Here is a 16,760-nt window from a genome sequence, read left to right on the forward strand (position 1 = left end):
TCTGAATGACCCAATGTGCACCTTCAATATTATATACCCTTTTTGGGATAGATTTCAAATAGCTCTGATATAGCAGGAACCACTAAATTATGAAATTGCTAAATTGGGAATTGTATTTCAACCCAGAACAAGAAATGTGCTTGAACGGACACTAAATAACTCGCCCAGCTACAGCACTAGGGACAGATTTAGCTGGATATAAATTTGAGGCCTAGTATTTAGGCGCTGGGTGACCGGTATGGATTTAGTGACAGAATTAGACTGGGATATGGCCAAAAAATAAACAGACTATTGCTGGTTAAATGCACTTGGTGTGACAGCTTCACCCTGATGTAGGCTTTAGCCAAAAAACAACCACACCATTGAGGGTTAAATGCACTTGGTGACAGGCGCAGCTTGCCCCTGATTTTGTATATGGCCAAAAAATGAACAGACTATTGCTGGTTAAATGCACTTGGTGTCACAGCTTCACCCTGATGTAGGCTTTAGCCAAAAAACAACCACACCATTGAGGGTTAAATGCACTTGGTGACAGGCGCAGCTTGCCCCTGATTTTGTATATGGCCAAAAAATGAACAGACTATTGCTGGTTAAATGCACTTGGTGTGACAGCTTCACCCTGATGTAGGCTTTAGCCAAAAAACAACCACACCATTGAGGGTTAAATGCACTTGGTCGCAGCTTGTGCTGGCGCACCACAAGACACAAAATGGCCGCCGATCACCCCAGAAAAATGAGACTGACAAACGGTCTGTGCAGCCTAAAAACAGTGAGCAATTGAGGATCAGCAGCTCAATGATCCACAGCTGCAGATCGATCAGTTAATCAAGTCCTTTGGAGGAGTTAATCTGCCTAATCTCGCCCTACTGTCGCAGCCGCAACCTCTCCCTACGCTAATCAGAGCAGAGTGACGGGCGGCGCTATGTGACTCCAGCTTAAATAGAGGCTGGGTCACATGGTGCTCTGGCCAATCACAGCCATGCCAATAGTAGGCATGGCTGTGATGGCCTCTTGGGGCAAGTAGTATGACGCTTGTTGATTGGCTGCTTTGCAGCCTTTCAAAAAGCGCCAAGAAAGCGTCACAAAAGCGCCAAGAAAGCGACGAACACCGAACCCGAACCCGGACTTTTACGAAAATGTCCGGGTTCGGGTCCGTGTCACGGACACCCCAAAATTCGGTACGAACCCGAACTATACAGTTCGAGTTCGCTCATCCCTACTTTAGATGCCTTGATCAAGTGACCCTGTTGGTAGTTGCTTTTAATGCTGTGAGTCTCGCTGACGAGACTCACAGCATTCATGGTGGAATTCTTACTTTGGCCACCAGATGGCAGGCCAACATAAGAAATGAGCAATTCACAGTAATAAAGTCATTTTAAAAATACATTATGGTTAAAAAAGAAAAAAGAAAAAGCAGATTTTAAAGGCTCATATATGAGCTTCAAAATCATTAGATTATTATTTTTTTAATGTAAAAAAATATATAAAAAATAGAAAAAAATATAAAAGCTGAAATCACCCCCCTTGCCGTATAATAAAAAAAAATAACTAAATAACAAAAAATATAAACATCATGAGTATCACCGCAACCAAAAACACCCGTGCTATTCAAATCTAAAAATATTTTTCCAATACGGCGAATGGCGTAATGGAAAAAAGGGCCAAAATTGCCAATTTGTTATTTTTTCATTGCTTCTTTTACCCCCAAAAATGTAATAAAGTGTGATCAAAAAGTCACACACACTCCAAAATGGTATCAATAAAAAGTACAGATTGTCCCGCAAAACATTAGCCCCTAAACAGTTCAGTAGACATAACTCAAAAAAAGTTATGGGAGTCAGAATATAGCGATAGTAATATTTTTTTTGTAAGTTTACATTTATTTTTACAATATTTAAACATAAAAAATCTATACATATGAGGTATTGTTGTAATCATACTGACCCAGAGAATGAAGGGCATGGGTCAGTTTTGCAGTGAACGAAACAATGTAAAATGGTGGAGGAATTGCATTTTTTTTTTTCCAATTCCACCCCATTTGGAATTTCTTTACCACTTTCCGTAGTATGCCATAATTAATGGTGGCATTAGAAAGTAAAACCTGTCCTGCAAAAAATAAGCCCTAATACTACAGCTACATTGCTGCCCATAATTATTCATACCCCTGGCAAATTTTGACTTAAAGTTACTTTTATTCAACCAGCAAGTAATTTTTTTTGACGGGAAATGACAAAAGATAAGACGATGTACAAGAGGCATTATTGTGGGCAAAAAAAAATATTACTCACTACTTTTTCCATTTTTCTACTTTGTTTATCTGATAGCAGGCAATTCCTATCCATGCATTAACATATCCTATAACTCTAGAGAGATTTCATGAGGAGTAGGAAGGTCATCTGTGAATTTGATGAAGATGAAGGTGATGGGTGAATTGGGTTTGAGAAAACTGGTATAGATGAAAATGTGAAGTTAAGGTATATTGGTGGGGTAAGAAAGGGACAGGAGATATATTAAGAAACTAGAGCTACACAGTTGTGTGCTGCATGTATGAAAATGTTCATGCCTAGAATAAACACCATATTTTGAAATAAGAGGCATGAGAAACAATAAGGGTCCATACAATTATTCAGCCAACTCTTTCCCAACCGAATAAAAAAAAAAATTCCTACCTTTTTTTTTTACCTATTTATAACATATGTCAATAACGTGAGCTGTTTTTGTTGGTTCATTTGTTTATAAATATTATTTTTTTTTATTCTTTGTTTTAATTGCATTACAAAAATTCGAAAAAAAAACAACAATATATACCACCCTTTACTGTATTTGTCTCCTCCCAAACATATAATATAATTGGATATAACATAAAAGTAATAAGGTGTCACTACTCATTATAAATTTGCCATATTAAGGTGAATTCCCTTTTTTCAAAAACATCAAAATTCTAAATTGTGAACAAAACCTACATATACAGGTCCTTCTCAAAAAATTAGCATATTGTGATAAAGTTCATTATTTTCTGTAATGTACTGATAAACATTAGACTTTCATATATTTTAGATTCATTACACACCAACTGAAGTAGTTCAAGCCTTTTATTGTTTTAATATTGATGATTTTGGCATACAGCTCATGAAAACCCAAATTTTCTATCTAAAAAAATTAGCATATTTCATCCGACCAATAAAAGAAAAGTGTTTTTAATACAAAAAAAGTCAACCTTCAAATAATTATGTTCAGTTATGCACTCAATACTTGGTCGGGAATCCTTTTGCAGAAATGACTGCTTCAATGCGGCGTGGCATGGAGGCAATCAGCCTGTGGCACTGCTGAGGTGTTATGGAGGCCCAGGATGCTTCGATAGCGGCCTTAAGCTCATCCAGAGTGTTGGGTCTTGCGTCTCTCAACTTTCTCTTCCCAATATCCCACAGATTCTCTATGGGGTTCAGGTCAGGAGAGTTGGCAGGCCAATTGAGCACAGTAATACCATGGTCAGTAAACCATTTACCAGTGGTTTTGGCACTGTGAGCAGGTGCCAGGTCGTGCTGAAAAATGAAATCTTCATCTCCATAAAGCTTTTCAGCAGATGGAAGCATGAAGTGCTCCAAAATCTCCTGATAGCTAGCTGCATTGACCCTGCCCTTGATAAAACACAGTGGACCAACACCAGCAGCTGACATGGCACCCCAGACCATCACTGACTGTGGGTACTTGACACTGGACTTCAGGCATTTTGGCATTTCCCTCTCCCCAGTCTTCCTCCAGACTCTGGCACCTTGATTTCTGAATGACATGCAAAATTTGCTTTTATCCGAAAAAATTACTTTGGACCACTGAGCAACAGTCCAGTGCTGCTTCTCTGTAGCCCAGATCAGGCGCTTCTGCCACTGTTTCTGGTTCAAAAGTGGCTTGACCTGGGGAATGCGGCACCTGTAGCCCATTTCCTGCACACGCCTGTACACGGTGGCTCTGCATGTTTCTACTCCAGACTCAGTCCACTGCTTCCGCAGGTCCCCCAAGGTCTGGAATCGGTCCTTCTCCACAATCTTCCTCAGGGTCTGGTCACCTCTTCTCGTTGTGCAGTGTTTTCTGCCACACTTTTTCCTTCCCACAGACTTCCCACTGAGGTGCCTTGATACAGCACTCTGGGAACAGCCTATTCGTTCAGAAATTTCTTCCTGTGTCTTACCCTCTTGCTTGAGGGTGTCAATGATGGCCTTCTGGACAGCAGTCAGGTCGGTAGTCTTACCCATGATTGCGGTTTTGAGTAATGAACCAGGCTGGGAGTTTTTAAAAGCCTCAGGAATCTTTTGCAGGTGTTTAGAGTTAATTAGTTGATTAAGATGATTAGGTTAATAGCTCGTTTAGAGAACCTTTTCATGATATGCTAATTTTTTGAGATAGGAATTTTGGGTTTTCATGAGCTGTATGCCAAAATCAGCAATATTAAAACAATAAAAGGCTTGAACTACTTCAGTTGGTGTCTAATGAATCTAAAATATATGAAAGTCTAATGTTTATCAGTACATTACAGAAAATAATGAACTTTATCACAATATGCTAATTTTTTTAGAAGGACCTGTATATATAAAAAAAAACCTTGCATGAAATGTGGTGAACCAAACATCAAAGTACTTCCTAAGCCATACCCACACTTTTTGTGCTGTTGCGTACAAATCAATGTGTTTATGTACTTCTAAAAGTTGTAATACAGAATTAAAGTGATGTATTGTATTACTACTAGTGCTGAGTGAAGCAAAGCATTCAAAAGGTAATTCGGTCCGAAGTTTAGGAAAGCTTAGATTTTCAACAAATCCGAATTTTCTTGCACTTAGTGGTAACAAATCAGTTGCTCCTAAAATGGTGGCTGCACTTGTTACAAAGTGAAAGTAAGAAGCAAGGTCACCCATAATGCCATGCAGCCAGCCAATACCGGGATAGCCATCCCCTGTGATGTCACGATGCTATAAAACCCTTATTCCACGCAGTCTCTACCATTGTCCTGTGAGTTGAGAATAGGGAGAGACGTAGCAAGCTCTCGTGAGCTAGGGTCAGTGTTGCTGAAAATCATTAATATCATCCTTCTTAAGCCTCTTGCACACAAATTATAATTTTTTTTAGTTTGTGGGCCGTTTTTTTGCATTTCGTATATGATCCATATACGGAACCATTCATTTCAATGGGTCTGCAAAAAACAGAATGTACTCTGTATGAATTACATTTCCATATTTCTGTATATCCGTTCTGCTGAAAAATACAGTAGAACTTGTCCTATTATTGCACACAAATAACGACCTGTGGCTCAATTCAAGTCAATGGGTCCACAAAAAATACGGATTGCAAAACAATGAAAAAGCCTTACAGTTGTCTGCAAAAGGCTTTGGTCTCCATGTCCTAGAAAAGTCAGCACTGGTGTTGGAGAAGTGGGTATGCCAGAGCTGATAAATATTCTGTGTTTACTCTCAAATAACCTGCAGAAGATTGCAGGCAAGAATAGGAATAATGTGCAGTTGCCCCCCCCCCCCCCCCCCGCCGCCTAACCAGCCAAACCCCATACTACCAGCAACAGCCCCTGTTTAAAGGTGTTGCACGGTCATTAACAATTAAGGACTATATAGTGCAGCCTTCATTATTAAATGAAAGGCATCTGCAGACTAATTGCCAATGAGGTTCTTCACCGCAGCATGGCTGCAACCTGTCCATGCACGGCTGCTCTAAGGCTGGGTGGCCTGCATATACCTAATTTATAGTGATTCATTACAAATGAATTTGTTTTTTATTGAATCTAATTCCATTGCTAACTTTGACAAAGTTACTGAAACGAATTATGTTTCCAAAGCAACATAATTTGCATATAGCAGAATCTTGTCTGATATATTACTAAATTCAAAGCCCCTGATGCTCTTATACTTAATATTTATTAATAGTCATTTTATATACTATTTACAGTCCAAGACAGAAGCAGAAACCCGTATTTGTGTGGCTTAAAAGAAAATACATTCAGCTAATATTAGGGTTCAGCGAAGAGCACCTCGGATCATAGATCTGAAGTCGCTTCAGTCAAAACTTCATTTAAATGCTGTATGGAGATCCATCCTCATACAGCATTCAAACTTATGGGCTCCACCAAGGTGAAATTTGTTATCTCCAAAGTCTTGTGAGACTTTGTGAATAACTTCGGGCTTCGATTTTATAATTTGATAGCAATTTCTAAAACTAGTATCCAAAGTCAGCTTTGGTGCCTACTGGTTCCTAGGTACCAAAGCCGATGTCGGATCCCAGTTTTACAATTGTTTTCAAGTTAAATAATCAAATGCCGAAGTTACAGTCCTGATCAAAAGTTTAAGACCACTTGAAAAATGGCAAAAAATCATATTTAGCATGGCTGGATCTTAACAAGGTTCCAAGTAGAGCTTCAACATGCAACAAGAAGAAATGGGAGTAAGACAAAACATTTTTTGAGCATTCAATTTAATGAAAAAAACAACAAATAAACTGAAACAGGCTATTTTTCAGCTGATCAAAAGTTTAGGACCACACCTCCCAAAAAAACTAAACCCCCCAAAAACAGAAATCCGTACTCAGTAATGAGTAGCTCCACTGTTATTGTTTATCACTTCCAAAATTCGTTTTAGCATGCTTGATGCAAGCGTTTCCATGAGGTGAGTGGGAACATTTCTCCAAGTGGTGAAGACCGCCGCACGAAGGCCATCTACTGTCTGGAACCGTTGTCCATTTTTGTAGACTTCCCTTGCCATCCATCACCAAAGGTTCTCAATTGGATTTAGATCAGTGGAACTCACAGGATGGGACAAAAGAGTGATGTTATTCTCCTGGAAGAAGTCCCTTGTTCTGTGGGCATTGTGTACTGTAGCATTGTCCTGTTGAAAAACCCAGTCGTTGCCACACAGACGAGAGCTCTCAGTCTTGAGGAATGCTCTCTGCAACATCTGGACATAGCCAGTGGCCATTTGACGCCCCTGCACTTCCTGAAGCTCCATTGTTCCACTGAAGGGAAAAGCACTCCAGACCATTATGGCACCCCCTCCACTGTGGAGCATAGAAAACATCTCAGGTGGGATCTGCTTGTCATGCCAGTAACATTGGAAACCATCAGGACCATCAAGGTAAAAAAAAATCTCATCAGAGAATAAAACTTTCTTCCACCTTTGAATGCCCCATGTTTGGTGCTCTCTTGTAAAGTCCAAACGAGCAGTTCTGTGGCGTTCAAGGAGATGAGGTCTTTGAAGACGTTTTTTGTTTTTGAAGCCCTTCAGTTTCAGATGCCTTCTGATGGTTATGGGGCTGCAGTCAGCACCAGTAAGGGCCTTAATTTGGGTCGAGGATCTGCCAGTGCCTTGACGGACAGCCAATTGGATCCTCTGGCTCAGTGCTGATGAATTTTTTTTGGGTCTTCCACTTGACTTTTTTGTTCCATAACCCTCAGGATCATTTAAGAAATTCCAAATGACTGTCTTACTGCGTCCTACCTCAGCAGCGATGGCACGCTGTAAGAGACCCTGCTTATGCAGTTCCACGTTCAAAAAGGAGAGTTTTTTTGCCTTTGCCATCACAACGTGTGACTACCTGACAGAAAATGACAATGAATCCACATCTTTGCACAGATTTGGCCTTTTAAAGGTAGTGGTCCTAAACTTTTGATCATCTGAAAAACAGCCTGTTTGAGTTTATTCATTGTTTTGATTAAATTGAATGCTCAAAAAATGTTTTGTCTCACTCCCATTTCTTCTTGTTGCATGTTGAAGCTCTACTTGGAACCTTGTTAAGATCCAGCCATGCTAAATATGATGTTTTGCTATTTTTCAAGTGGTCTTAAACTTTTTATCAGGACTGTATTTAATGAAGTCTTGGGCAACTTTGGAGAAAACAAATTTCCCCTTAGCAGAGCCCATACATTTGTATGCTCTATGGAGACGGATCTCCATACAGCATTCAAACAAAGTTTTGACCAAAGCAACTTTGGATCTATGATCCGTAGTGTGCTTCACTCAACCCAAAATATTCACATTTTTCCATGGTGTACAATTCTGTCACTCCAAGAATTACTCACTTATTTGCTACATTTATAATTAGAATCCTAAAAAAAGTAGCTTGAAATAAATTGCAGCATTTGTCAGATTTAAAACTTGTAAATTAAATGTACATCACTGAAAATGTAAAACATTTGTTTCTGAAGCTTAATAAAATTATTTTCATTAAAGGATAATTATCAAAGGCAAAATATCAATACAATGTAATTGTCTAGCGTAATTAATCATTGATTTAAGGACCTAAGTACAAATGGATTTCAACAATGAAAAAGAACGTGGTCTGCTATAAAAAGACCAGTACCATTGAGAAATGCATGGCATGTCAATCTGAAATGTTTTCTTCTTGTTCAACAATTAATAGAACTGCAAATGTTGCAAGATAGGTTAAAGCCCTCTAATAGACTGATGGACTAAAAGTGACTTGCCGTTTAATTATAAAAAGTTGAATGCATATTGTTAGTTTAAAATATACAGCATAATTCTGCTTTTTGAGGTCTTTAGAAGATATTGGTATGATCGCTGCTGAACTTCACACATACTGGAATGAAATGTCAATCTAAAGTACAAATTTAGAATGTTATGTACTCCAAGACAGTGTACACTTTTTAAGACTGTACCAGGACCCATACCCAAACATGATTTGCAATAAAAGTGACAGCTTCTGCTGCTGCTGTCCTCTGGGAAGCTCCATTGAAGCCTTGATTAAGAACCATTGTGTTAGGGAAGTGGCACACAGTACTGAATAACGTCAAGTTGTATTTAGTATTGTTCATTGCCATCTTTCTTCTCGGAAGAGTGGCATAAAAACTTTAAAGATCAATTGCTGGCTACAACTGAAAGGCCACACACCCTTTTTCTGAAATAAACATAATGGACAAGCAGAATTTCTTAAAGGTTCACTATGTTCACATTTCAAAAGTGTTGCATCATGATTTGGATGTCTAAGTTCACTAGCTACTCCCAAATATACCAGTATAGATCCCATAGAGCAACTTCAATAAGGTTAACAGAATATTTAGAGTTGTAATTTAGTTACAAAGAAGGCGTGTGTATTTAACATGAAACCCTACAACTAGTACAAGATGAAGGCAACATAGCTTTTTTCTAATACAGGTTTATAGATGCATAGAGAAGTCCAGCCCACTCAATCAACCTGGATCACCCGCGTGCATGGAACAGGCAGGTGAGCCTGGCAGAAACATGAACGCAATGTGAAACATTTTAAAGCTTTTGCGATTGAACAAGGGAAACTACCAAAAAGAGGAGGTGATCTAAAGCGCTTGGTTAGATTGAGGGAGGCTTTTTGGATTTTTTAATTAGATACTAGACATCCGAATGGTCTTAATGTGAAAAATGAACTTATGCATTTCTATTGACCATTTTTTCGATAGGTATTAAAGGTGTAAGATTTGCTTACAATATATTTGTGTTTCCAATCCAGTGTTTAATCCCTGGAAAAGACACTGCTCACATTTAAGAATAAGAACTTAATTATCTAGTGGGTGCATGTCCTGTACATTGTTTCTACTGCCTGAATAAATACGATGATTTTAGCTACCAAAGAAAACGTGAGTGCTGGAACTTTTTTTTTATAACTTATAACCCAGGTTTCTATTATCTAGTTTCCCTGGCACATAATCTACAAGATTTAGAACTAGGACAAGGGTCAGACACTAATGGAACACTTCCCAAAAATGATATGCGGTACCTTGTTCTTACTTGAGGCTTTGGAAGCAAAGAGGTTTCAAAATAAAACTAAGAAACTTCCTATGTTATGCCTTATTCACAGACTATTATGGAACATATGGAAAATGCTTGAGATAGAAAACCACTACATATGATGTATGTCAATATGGGACACCACATGGCACACAAAATTTTAATTTCTGGAGGACTTTGATGACTGGAAAGGTATGGGGTCAGATATGTAACCCATTTATTGTTTGGCTCAGATTTAAAGCAATATACAAATGTAGCATGGTTAACACACACACACACACACAACTCAAATTTCCTAGCTCATTGTGTTATCTTGAAACAAAGGCCTTTGAAAAGCAATTGCTTAATGCATTTAGTTGAATTTAGTTTAGATAACATGTCTCATAAAGTATGTATGTTAACCCTGTTACATCCATAGTTAACTCCAATAGGAGTATTGTTTGTCTTATGTGCATTTGTATATATATTTGCAACTGTGGCAGTCCTATTCCACTGATTCAAAAGTTTTTGAGGAATATATAAAGCAATATACTCTGTATGTTATTGTTGGCCAATATTATTCTACAAAAAGCTTTATATAACAGTTGCTTCTCAAATATATGGTTATATTTCCCACTCAGCTCTAGTAATGAATGGCATATGAAATATCACCTGTTTTTGAAAAATTTTGCTAATTTTGCATAATATTCGCAATAAATTCAGGAATTCTAGAATTTGTGATCTCCAGTCATTATTTTCATGATTGCGCAAATCGACACTAATGAGGCGCATATTTTTTGCACAATACATGCAACTTCACATTTTATCAGGTCTAAGTATTGTATGGACAGCAGAAAAACAGTAATTCCTATCACACTACCTAACACCCTGCACTGGAACCTATCAGCTACACTATATCACTATCTAACCTACACTGATACTGGGGTGCATTTTCTCCTTTAACCCCTTGTGAAAGTGAAAAATTGGGGTCTGCTAGCAATTTTTCATTTTTACAAATGTGTGCTTTGAAATGCTTTCACAAGTGTTTCTGTCTTCTGTGAGACACCTGTTTGCTGAAAATTACCCTTTCCACGACTTAAAATGTTCATAAGGTGCTCTATCCGAAATGGGGACACTTCTTGCTTAAGGTTTTTCCTTTCTAGGGACCTCAGGAATTTAATGTGATATGGCACCTAAAATACAAGTGAAATTCGAAAAATTTGAATATCGTGCAAAAGTCCATTTATTTCAGTAATAGAAAGTAAAAAGAATTGCATTAATGCAGCTTAAAATTAGAATTTTGTGAAAAGGTTCAATATTCTTGGCTCAAAGTGTCACACTTTAGTCCATACCATAGGCGTTCCCACAGGGTCAAGCCTCAAAATTGAGATTCTGTCACCTCCGGCAGTTGCCTCTTGAGCCCCGCTGGCTGGTGAATACTAATGAAGCGCTTTCATTTTGGAAACGCTCATTAGTACCGGAGGACCAGGAAGCTGTAAACGCTCTGTACTTACTGCTTCCTGGTCCTTGGCTGTCAGCTGTGCAGGGCTGCGCACAGCGGGGGGCACTTTGTGACATCACGCTGTGCGTGCGAGTTCAGAGCGCACAGCCGAGAGCCGACATCAGGAGGAAGAAAATTGCGGCGTCCAGGAGCAGAGAGGCATGTGTTTTTTTATTTTATGAAAAAAATGAGGCTGCTGGGGGCATAATGGAAGCATAATGGGGGCTAATGAGGCATATGGGGGCTAATGAGAGTCATAATGGGGGCTGATGAAAGGGATCATGGGGGCTAATGAGGCATATGAGGGCTAATGAGAGGCAAAATGGGGGCTAATGAGAGGCATAATGTGGGCTAATGAGTAGAGATGTTGCGAACATAAAATTTTCCGCGATCGCAAACTTCTGCAAATGTTTGCGAACGGGCGAACCCGGCGAACCGCCATTGACTTCAATAGGCAGGCGAATTTTAAAACCCACAGGGACTCTTTCTAGCCACAGTAGTGATGGAAGAGTTGTTTCAAGGGGACTAACACCTGGACCGTGGCATGCCGGAGGGGGATCCATGGCAAATTACATAGTAGACGCAGAGTTGGATTTTAATCCATAATGGGCATAAAACACCTAACAATCCTAAAAAATTTTGAACAACGTGGTTTAAAACATCCAGTGTCTGTATACGATCAGGTATGATGTTGTATCGATCAGGTAGTGTCAGGGTAACGCCCGCTTCACAGACATTGACAGACCAAACTCCCCTTTTAATGCACCGCAAACAACCGCAAACAGTCCATTTGCCCAACTGCAAACTTCCCATTTGCACAAGGTTGGATACCAAGCTAGCCATGTCCCGTTGATGTCATTGAAGGTTTCTTCCTCCACACAGCCCACGTACAACACCAAGGGTCCCCAAAAGGTGAATTGAATTGATTTTTTCGAACGGGGAGATGGTTAAAAAAAAACGCTGGCTCCCTCCCCTTTGTTTAAATCCACGCCACAGTCACTGCGTCTGCGCCGTGCAATTTACTGTCACACCCGATATGAGTGGTATTTTCTGTACTACTATTCTCATCAGTTTAATTCCTGTTACATGACGTCCCCAATCTGGGGTCCATTTATTAAATTGATTTTTTCGAACGGGGAGATGGGTAAAAAAACGCTGGCTCCCTCCCCTTTGTTTGAATCCACGCCACGGTCACTGCGTCTGTGCCGTGCAATTTACTGTCACACCCGATATGAGTGGTATTTTCTGTAGTACTATTCTCATCAGTTTAATCCCTGTTACGTCCCATATCAGGAATTGCCTTTTGTGAAAAAAAACGTAGACCGGGTACCTTCGACTGCCTTCACAGTGACAGACCAAACTCTGATACACCAAACTGAATTGATTTTAGGAACCGGGAGATGGAAAAAGCAGCTTGGTCGGTCCTCTTACTCCCAAGTTGGGTCACTGCGCGTGCACGGAGCAATGTGCTGTGACACCCTATATGAGTGGTGTCTTAACTAGTTTTATTCCTATCAGTTTAATCCCTGTTATGTCCCCTATCCGGGGACGTGTGTCGAATTGATTAATCATTGTCGAATTAACGACATCCTGAAATAATTTTGCTCTGAGCTCTGTACTTGCTTTGTATTGGAATTGATGAGGATTTTTTAAATTGTCTGCATTATTTCTAATAAACTATTAAGAGACTTTATTATGATTTTTTTAATTTTATGTATTAAAAAACCATAAAACTTAAAAAAAAAAGTTTTTTCTATGAAAAATTATCCAGCCGATCGCTTTTAGTCTGATCATAATAAAGCAACAGCCTTATCAGGGATGTGGCAACATTGATAACACACTCATAGAGGTGATGATCGCTTCATTGTGATACGAAAGCCGCTTCACCACAACAAGGTACCGATCACGAAGGGGAATTGACACATGTATGTGCCTTTTTTTTATTTTGTTTTTGCAGCCACAGTGCAACACTAGAGGCCAGAAAAATTAGGCATGTGCACATGCCTGAAAAATTAGGTATTGTTGCAGCCGCTGTTGTATCAGAAAGGTAACTAAAACATTGCGGTTTGAACCATAGTTGGTGGCGAAAAATTCACGAAAGTCATCCGGTATGCAGACATTAAATACAGCAGTGTGGGGACCATTTTGAGGCCAAGACATGTCATCAGACCTTTTGTTAGTCAAACGTCTTCCCCACTGTCAGTCCCTTCGGGATCCATGCCTCATTCATTTTAATGAAGGTGAGGTAATCAACACTTTTTTGACCGAGGTGACTTCTTTTGTCAGTGACAATGCCTCCTGCTGCACTGAAGGTGCTTTCTGACAGTACACTTGAAGCGGGGCAGGCCAGAAGTTCTATCGTAGTCAAGGGGTTCATCGCTCCTCAGAGTGTCGATATCTGCAGTTAAGGCGAGGAAGTCTGCTACCTATCGGTCGAGTCGTTCTCTAAGGCTGGATCCTGAAGGGCTGTGGCGATGTGTAGGACCGAAAAAGCACATCTGTAAAGCGTCCTGTCCTTGCCGCCGTGGTCGTGGTAGGAGGAGGATTACTTTCACCTCTTCCCCTGTTAGATTCCCGTTGTGCTGTGACATCCCCCTTATAAGCTGTGTAAAGCATATTTTTTAGATTTGTTTTGAACTGCTGCATCCTTTCTGACTTTCGGTAATTTGGTAACATTTCCGCCACTTTCTGCTTATATTGGGGGTCTAGTAGCGTGGCCACCCAGTACAAGTCGTTCTCCTTCATCCTTTTTATACGAGGGTCCCTCAACAGACATGACAGCATGAAAGACCCCATTTGCACAAGGTTGGATGCTACTCATTTCCCGTTCCTCCTCCTCACTGATGTCATTGACGGTCTGTTCTTCCCCCCAGCCATGTACAACACCACGGGTCCCAGATAGGTGACAACAATGAGCACCCTGGGATGCCTGCTGTGGTTGGTCTTCCTCCTCCTCAAAGCCACATTCCTCCTCTGACTCCTCTTCCTCAAACTCCTCTTCCAGCGTTGCCGCAGGTCCGGCAAGCGATGATGACAAGGCTGTTTCTGGTGGTGATGGTGACCACTACTCTTCCTCTTCCTCTTCACGCTCATCTACAGCCTGATCCAGCACTCTTCGCAGGGCACGCTCCAGGAAGAAAACAAATGGGATGAGGTCGCTGATGGTGCCTTCGGTGAGACTGACTAGGTTTGTCACATCCTCAAAAGGACGCATGAGCCTACAGGCATTGCGCATAAGCGTCCAGTATCGTGGCAAAACAATTCCCAGCTCCGCAGAGGCTGTCCTAGCACCCCGGTCATACAAATACTCGTTGACGGCATTTTCTTGTTGGAGCAGGTGGTCGAACATTAGGAGTGTTGAATTCCAACGTGTCGGGCTGTCGCAAATCAAGAGCCTCACTGGCATGTTGTTTTGGCGCTGAATGTCTGAAAAGTGTGCCATGGCTGTGTAGGAACGCCTTAAATGGCCACACACCTTCCTGGCCTGCTTGAGGACGTCCTGTAAGCCTGGGTACTTAGACACAAAGCGTTGTACGATGAGATTCAACACATGTGCCATGCACGGCACATGTGACAACTTGCCCAAATTCAATGCCGCCAACAAATTGCTTCCATTGTCACACACCACTTTGCCGATCTCCAGTTGTGCGGGGTCAGCCACTGATCCACCTGTGCGTTCAGGGCGGACAGGAGTGCTGGCCCGGTGTGGCTCTCTGCTTTCAGGCAAGTCAACCCCAAGACAGCGTGACACTGTCATATCCGGGATGTGGAATAGCCCCTGGAGAGCTGGGGGGATTCAGTTGATGTGCAGCCAGACACCACAGCAGAAGAGGACTCAGCCGAGGAGGTTATGGAAGATGATGGAGTAGGAGGAGTAGAGGAGGTGGCAGTAGGCCTGCCTGCAAGTCGTGGCGGTGTCACCAACTCCACTGCAGAGCCACGCATTCCATGCTTGGCAGCCGTCAGCAGGTTGACCCAATGCGCAGTGTAGGTGATATACCTGCCCTGACAGTGCTTTGCAGACCAGGTATCAGTGGTCAGATGGACCCTTGCCCCAACACTGTATGCCAGAGATGCCATGACTTCCTGTTCAATCACTGAGTAGAGGTTTGGGATTGCCTTTTTTGAAAAAAAAATTGTCCAGGTACCTTCCACTGTGGTGTCCCAATAGCAACTTATTTTTTGAAGGCCTCAGACTCCACCAGCTGGTATGGTAAAAGCTCGCGGGCTAAGAGTTCCGTCAAGCCAGCTGTCAGACGCCGGGCAAGGGGGTGGGTCTGTGACATTGGCTTCTTACGCTCAAACATTTCCTTTACAGACACCTGACTGTGGGCAGATGAGATGGAACTGCTGAAGGTGAGAGGCGGAGTGGCGGGTGGTTGAGAGGGGGCAAGGAGGACAGCAGTGGTTGACGTGGCTGAAGATGCTGGACCAGGAGGAGGATGGTGGCTTTGAGTTTGTGTGCTGCTTGTACTCGTCATCATGTGTTGATCCCATTCTTGTTTGTAATGTGCGATCATGTCCCACGACTCAGTTTCTTTTGGCACAGGTTGCAAATGGCATTGCTGTTGTCAGAGGCAGACACACAAAAAAAATGCCACACTTCTGAGCTTTGCAATGACGGCATTCTGGTGGTGGCAACAGCATGCGTTGATTGGCGTGCTGTCTGGCTGACCCCGGGTGCCGATACATGCTGTCTGACTGTGCCACTAGCTCCTTGCGACGACCTCCCCCTGCTTCCAACTCGTCTCCTCTTTCTCTAATCTCCCCTTCTGAACTTTCCCCCTCTTCTTCTTCGAGCAGGCACCCACGTGGCATCCATGGACACATCGTCATCATCAACCGCTTCACTTGTATCTGACACCTCAGCAAAGGAAGCAGCAGCGGGTACAACATCATCATCATCATCACACTGTACATCCATGTGTGTAATGCTGCCTGACTGAGACATATCCCTGTTATCTACATCCTCTGGCAATAATGGTTGCGCATCACTAATTTCATCCAACTGATGTGTAAATAACTCCTCTGAGGGATCAAGTAAAGTGGCTTTGGTGGCTGTGGTGGTAGTGGTGGTGGTGGCGGCGGGCGGGAGAGTGGTAACTTGAGAGCAGGTGACCAAAGCTGAGCTGGAGGAGGATGGTGCGTCAAGGTTCTTAGCGGAAGCTGTTGAAGATTGGGTGTCCTGTGTAAGCCAGTCAACTATTTTCTCCGAATTTTTTGGGTTCAGGATACGTGGCCTCTGAACACTGGGCATTATTCCAGGGCCAGTGGAAATCACAGCACCACGACCACGATGGCCCCTTTGGGGTGGCCAGCCTCTGCCTGTCAATTTTTTTAGATAAGTGGTACTATGCATGCAAGGTACTTTGCCACCCTATATAAGTGGTGGGCAGTGGGCACAGTACAGTCTGTGTGGGCCTGACACACACGGGCTTGCAAATGTGATTATATCACAGAAAAATCTTAAATAGATTTTTTTTTATCTGCAAGGTATTTGAGTGAATGACACC

Source organism: Bufo gargarizans, chromosome 8, assembly GCF_014858855.1.
Source record: "Bufo gargarizans isolate SCDJY-AF-19 chromosome 8, ASM1485885v1, whole genome shotgun sequence".
In the NCBI taxonomy this organism is placed as follows: Eukaryota; Metazoa; Chordata; class Amphibia; order Anura; family Bufonidae; genus Bufo; species Bufo gargarizans.